The 6,526-nt window shown below is 34.0% G+C and overlaps 1 long non-coding RNA gene across 1 annotated transcript; it reads right to left on the bottom strand.

The window, feature by feature from the left end:
- Positions 1 to 47: 47 nt before the first annotated feature.
- LOC129579566 (uncharacterized) lies at positions 48 to 2,259 on the bottom strand. Its single transcript, XR_008689260.1, has 3 exons — positions 1,076 to 2,259; positions 845 to 922; positions 48 to 753 (listed from the first exon to the last, which is right to left on the bottom strand). It is a non-coding gene; the product is annotated as an uncharacterized LOC129579566 (long non-coding RNA).
- Between the last annotated feature and the right edge of the window lie 4,267 nt (positions 2,260 to 6,526).

Genomic DNA, 6,526 nt, shown 5'->3' with positions numbered 1-6,526 from the left:
GAGAGGTCATCTGCAATTTTTGTTACACTTGGTGTGGAATGGTCGTAATAGTAAAAGTATGTAATGTGTTATGTTTCATGATTAGAATAAATATAGAAACAAACTTTTGATTTGTTTCAATTCCAAATGGCCTTTTTTTTTCTTTCTGTAAACGTTAACTGAATGAAATTCGAAAATTGAATTACAGAGAAATCTAACAATCATAGCTTCTGAGTAGAGAATTTTCTAAAAATCGTCGGGGGTAACTTCAAAATTTTTTTGGCTTTCTCGGATGAAAGTGACTGTTGCTATGCTTTTTATCCATTTTTAATTGTTCGACACGAGCTATATGTTTTCTTTGTTGGTTCAATGTTTGCTACATTTTGAAAAGACTGGGAGATATGTTCATAAGATGCATCTCAATATTCTTACAATATAGCATCTAACATCGGGCACAACATAACAAACGCTTTCTTCAAGGCCTTAAGTCTTTCGAAGTTTTTATCTGATGTATCCCTGTGGGTAATAGAAGAATTCGGTTTTGAATTTCTTTTTATCAGTTTATCAACATTCACTCACATTCCTACAGCAATAACCCGATTCCCAATGTGATTAGAAATGTCGTTGAATGCACTGATGACATCTTTTGTAACAAGTCCATTTGAATCCGGGCAATAAATTTCCTTGGCTAGGTTTGGCGATGATTTCTTTGGTTTTGGTGATTGATATTGTCCATCTGATGGATTGTCTAGCAAAATTTCAGCCAATGAAACCCTTGAAAAAAAAACATTTTTTTTATTCAATTGCAATTTTGTTGCCAATCCAGCCAATCCAAAAAAATGTTGTTCCTTTACTCATAACATACTTCCAGGCTTTTAAAATTGGAATTTGAATTTCCAATGCTTGTTTCATTTCTAAAAGGTCATCTTTTTCATCGTTCAATCTGAAAATATACGACGCATTAAAATTAGGTTTGAAAACTGAAAAAACTGTTTTTTTATTAATTATTTTATCGAAAAACAATGATCAAAAATGAATTTATATGGTAGCTCACTCATAATGGGCAATTTTTGTTTGAAAATTCAATCATACTTACATCAGCCTTTTATGCAATGCATGAATATCCAAGACAGATCTTTTGAAATTTTCAATCAACGTTTTTCATTATCTTCTGATTTTTTCTTTTGTCTTTTTGCCGAAGGTCTTCTGCTATTTTCTGATGAAGACAAATTTTCACTATCAGAAGCTTTTCCGCCATCATTGGGAAGAGTGTTTGTACTATTCATTTTTTTGCAAAAAAATTATTATTCAGAAAAGATAGCAATTTTTATGTTGCTATTATGTTGTTAGCGTCTCTTTTATTGAGTTATGTGTTTTGACAGTTCATATTGGTGGATTACATTGACCATTGTATGTGAATGAGAACAACATGCATTTCACCAAAATAAAAAACAAACGTAATAGTTAGAATAAATAAATGGCCTTACGTCCGTAATTTATTTTGAAAGTAATTGGTTTCGTTGTCCGTTAAATGTAATTTGTTCATTAAATGATGCAATGAAAACAAATTCAAAAGATAAAATTATTCTTCAATGCAAATGATTGCGAATTGAAATTTGTTCTCAAAAATGACCCCATTTTCAACGTTAGAACTATGTGAAGCATAGATAAGCGAACGCAAAGTTTTATATTTGTTCAAAAAAAAAATCATAAACGATACGTGATGATATTACTCGAATTCATCTGAGTATGTTAGGAAATTATCAAAGTTAAAATGAATTTCAAGCGATCGTTATATGTCTAATTTTGCATCAACATTGGTTCGACATTCACCATGTCAATGATAGTATAGTCGTACTGAAACGGCATCTTTAATCACGTGCTTCTTTTGTATTTAATAAACAAAGTGAGCTGAGTGAAGCTGTCTTTCAGAAGAAAAAAAATCTTTCTTCCGATTACTTATTATTTTTACCGTTTTCTTTTAGCAAGTCACAATTAAATTAAAAATTTTTTAATATAATTTCATCAAAATTCAAATCATGAAAATTAAAAAAAAAAAATAATAACAACTCTGAATGATAATTATCTTGACGTGGTGAGGGGGCTTACTCAATCATCAGTTATATTTTGATTGAAACAAAATTTTATCGCTTTTCACTAACACTTTAATTTTTCTATGAATACTCGTAGTTAACTCCTTTGTATATTTTGTAAATTATAAAATTAGGTGAGCGAAGAGATTATAAAAAAAAAGTAAAATGTCAGTTTCTTCAAGCAGAGCGAACATGAATTAAACTCAAATGTTACAAAATCATTATTATTTTCATGAAAAATTCTGAGTTTCATTCACCATTTGCAAAAATACCAAGAAATGTTTATTTGCTAGGCTAAAATGCATTTTTCTTGAATTTTTTACATTTTCAACCAAAAGTCGCGCCTTAGCACAAAATAATTATCAATTCGGCATTAAGGAAATTTAAAACTCATATTTTTTCGCAAAAAAATAGGGGTTTCATATAGCCAAAACCATGAAAAGCTGCATTTCTGGGTTAGACCGGCCCAAAATTTATCGAGGTCGTGATTTTTGTGGTGCTCAGCGCTTAAATGAAATAGGGCCGAGAAAAAATAAGAATGATCTTTTCAGAATCCCATTCTGTTCCATATATAGGCTCCCGCATCGCATATGTTTGAACACATTGCTCCCTTAAAAATTCACAAAATGATCCATAAAGCAAAACTGATAGCCAAACTTCGATCCCAATGTATGGTGACATATGTTCGCACGACCCTAGCAAAGACGTTGGCAGTATCCGATTTCATCTATCTGCTCTATTTTCCAAAATAGGCCCAATATTTTCTCTGAAAATCAGTCTACTTCAAAATTTGGGGTTGACCACGGATTTTGAAATTACCACCATTTTAAGGTCAGCTTGGCCCAAGATGACGAGAAATGTAAGATGAATAACATTCCCGGCGAGAAATAGTCGAAAAAATTCAATTTCCCTGATGAAAGTACTGGAAAAATGAAAAAAATATGAAATTTGCCCATTTTGCACATTTTGCATGAAAAATCACATTTTTTCCATCATTTGGAGGATTTTAACAACTCATTTTCATCTAGGTTTTCATTTCAGTTTCAAAGTGGGATTTTAGCACCAAAAATTTTGAACGCAAATGTTCAAACTCATTAACTGATTTTACTGGCTGCGTTCTGTGCACAAAACTCTGTGTGACAAATAACGCCTCATTTTTGTATGCTTTATGTATTTTTGCTTCAATAAAAAAAATCTAGAAACAAGAAAAACCATCTCTCTTCAAGTTTGTATATTTGGTGCTAAAATCCCACTTTGAAACTGAAATGATGGTCGAATCGGTGTTTTATGTTTATAAATTGGTATTTTTTCGACCAAAGAATGGAAGTTTAATGAAAGAAAAGACTAAAAAGCGGCAATTTTGTGGATGAAAATGCTATTTTTTGTTGAAAATGTGACAATTTTAATACATCGGTGAGGAAAACGCGCTTTTTGGACAATCTGGGAGGGTAGTGCGATACGCAAAATCGATTCTTCATCAAAACCTAGATGAAAATGAGTTGTTAAAATCCTCCAAATGATGGAAAAAATGTGATTTTTCATGCAAAATGTGCAAAATGGGCAAATTTCATATTTTTTTCATTTTTCCAGTACTTTCATCAGGGAAATTGAATTTTTTCGACTATTTCTCGCCGGGAATGTTATTTATCTTACATTTCTCGTCATCTTGGGCCAAGCTGACCTTAAAATGGTGGTAATTTCAAAATCCGTGGTCAACCCCAAATTTTGAAGTAGACCGATTTTCAGAGAAAATATTGGGCCTATTTTGGAAAATAGAGCAGATAGATGAAATCGGATACTGCCAATGTCTTCGCTAGGGTCGTGCGAACATATGTCACCATACATTGGGATCGAAGTTTGGCTATCAGTTTTGCTCTATGGATCATTTTGTGAATTTTTGAGGGAGCAGGGTGCTCAAACATATGCGATGCGGGAGCCTATTTATGGAACAGAATGGGTTTCTGAAAAGAGCATTCTTATTTTTTTACGGCCCTATTTCATTTAAGCGCTGAGCACCACAAAAATCACGACCTCGATAAATTTTGGGCCGGTCTAATCTAGATTACTCATTCCCCTCCGAAATTTTGGTGTGCATAGATTCATATAAAGTGAGATTAATAAACAGTTATTACGCATTCATTAAGTACGTCGACACATATTTCAATACTTTCGAACAACGGTCAAAGGTAACGGTTTCAAAAAAAGTCTCAGAGTTTCGACTAAAAATTTTAAGAGCCTTAACGGTTTTGAATTTGAAAATCGATTTGCCGGAAGTGCATGAGCAAATTGATATAGAGAAAATTGTTGACATCAACGCAATCGAAGACGATAATAGTCAAATTTTTTTCAACGCTTCTAGCAGTCAAAACACTCACGAAACAACTTTTCGATCGAATCTTTCGATCACGGTGATAGAGGACGGATCTTCGAGACCCAATTCTCCGGTCGACGAAGAAAAACGCGACACATCCGAATCAAATTTGCCAATTTTATCTCCTAACGCGGGGTCTGAACGACTACCAAATCCGGCTCAAACCATGGCTATATCAGTCGAGGCTATTTTGAGCGGCATTACTGAATTTTCAAATCAGAGCCAAGCGCAGGTAACTCAATTTATTGCCAATGCAGACATGATGATCGCCTTGGCACCCGATCAAAATGCAACTGTTCTAACCGTCATAAGAACGCGATTGGCAACTGCCTCTTCACTCGGCGATATTTCTGATAAAACGTGGCCTGAAATAAAAGCATCAATTCGTGAGCGCTACATACGCGCTGAAATACCGTTTGAAACTGCGCAGGAGAAATTGCTCGCAATCAAACAGGGCGCGAAGGAAGATATTGAATCATTTGCAAATCGCACCAAAAAACTGCTTGAAATTCTTAATTCATCAACAATAAATACAAACATGGTGATTCAGGCGGCTCAACGAGCAATGAACGAATCGCTCGCTGTTCGTAAGTTCAAACAAAATCTCCTAAACGGAAAAGTTCGTCTAATGGCTATGAATATTGAGCACGAGAAATTGGTTGATGCAATTGCTCACGCGTTACAAAAAACCGAGGAATTAAAAGCATCGAACGTTGAAAATGATAGCAACGAAAATTCTGATGGCAACAAGCAAGCGAAAAATGGTGAAGAAAAAAAAGTCAATAATGCAAAAAATGACAAGAGCAATAATAAAACGCCAGCGAAGAAATTTGACCCGTGTATTCATTGTAAAAAAACTAACCACAGCTCCGACCGCTGTTATCGTAACAAAAATCGGAATGGTGTGCAAATATAAAAAAAAAGATAGCGATGCTCTATGACAATGATTGATTGCATTTGAATATCTCTTCTGATGAAATGGAATAAAGGTATTGTTTATGATCCAAACAGCCCAAATTCTCCCTATTGATTTGTTGCAGTTATGTGTATAGTGCTGCACTATTGGTGCATACTTGATCGTTCTGATGACACATTCAAGCTTTGCGTAGTTTTGTGAATGAGAGACAGAGTAAAAGTAGTAAGAAAAAAACACAAATTTAGTTCAAAATCGTTTTTTTTTACCAAATGACGTTCAGAGTCTTTGCTTTATTTGAGGCAACTGAATCGGCATTATTTTTATTCAAAATTGCAAAGTAAATCAACACATAAAAAAACAAGTCACACAAAAGTAGCAATTAATTAAGTCAGAATCATAATAAGTGTGCACTGAAAGAAATGCATTAATGGGTTATGCATCAGTTCCACATCAACTGGAAGCTTATTATTCGAAGAATAAGCTTGAAAATGTTATTATGACCATATCGATGGATGAGAATGAGAGCAGAGTATGTTTTCCACGATTCAGTCTACATAAAAATGGAAGGTTTTTGATGCCATGATAATAAATGAGGACATCAGAGACCAGTATGGGAAAATATAACTGTGTAACGAGTGAGCAAACGCTTGAAGTTATCTAAAATTGGATGATTTATTTGAATTCCACGTAAACACTCCCCATGATTATGATCCGAATAGCCCGACTCTCTCTATTGATTTGCAGCAAATCATTTGCTGCACTTGATAATTTCGATAACACATTCAAGCGTGAACTGTGTCGCACAGCTTTATTTTTGTATAAAATATCGGCTAGCGTAAACTTGGCTTTAAAAAGTCTAGAAAAACACCGATTCATATTCAAAGAAATTCGATTTGTACAATAAAATGAATTTCAAGAAAGTGGCCCTGCTTGTCATTGGGTTATTATTAATATTTTCATGTGCTTTTGCTAAAGGTAAGCTAACAATAAAAGGCGTAGCATTTGTTGAATTGTATACTATTTTTATAGAGAAGTGCACAACTGAGAACTGTACTAGGAAATGTAAGGCACGCAGGTCACACGATGGCGAATGTGTAGGACCACTTGAAATTTGCTGGTGCAAAAAGAAAGGCGACAAATCATCGATTTTAGATAATGGTAAGCTAA

Source organism: Sitodiplosis mosellana, unplaced genomic scaffold (genome assembly GCF_009176505.1).
Source record: "Sitodiplosis mosellana isolate CC-2019 unplaced genomic scaffold, AAFC_SMos_1.0 Smas_scaffold_6246, whole genome shotgun sequence".
NCBI classification, from domain to species: domain Eukaryota; kingdom Metazoa; phylum Arthropoda; class Insecta; order Diptera; family Cecidomyiidae; genus Sitodiplosis; species Sitodiplosis mosellana.
This window is presented reverse-complemented; position numbering and strand designations above follow the sequence as displayed.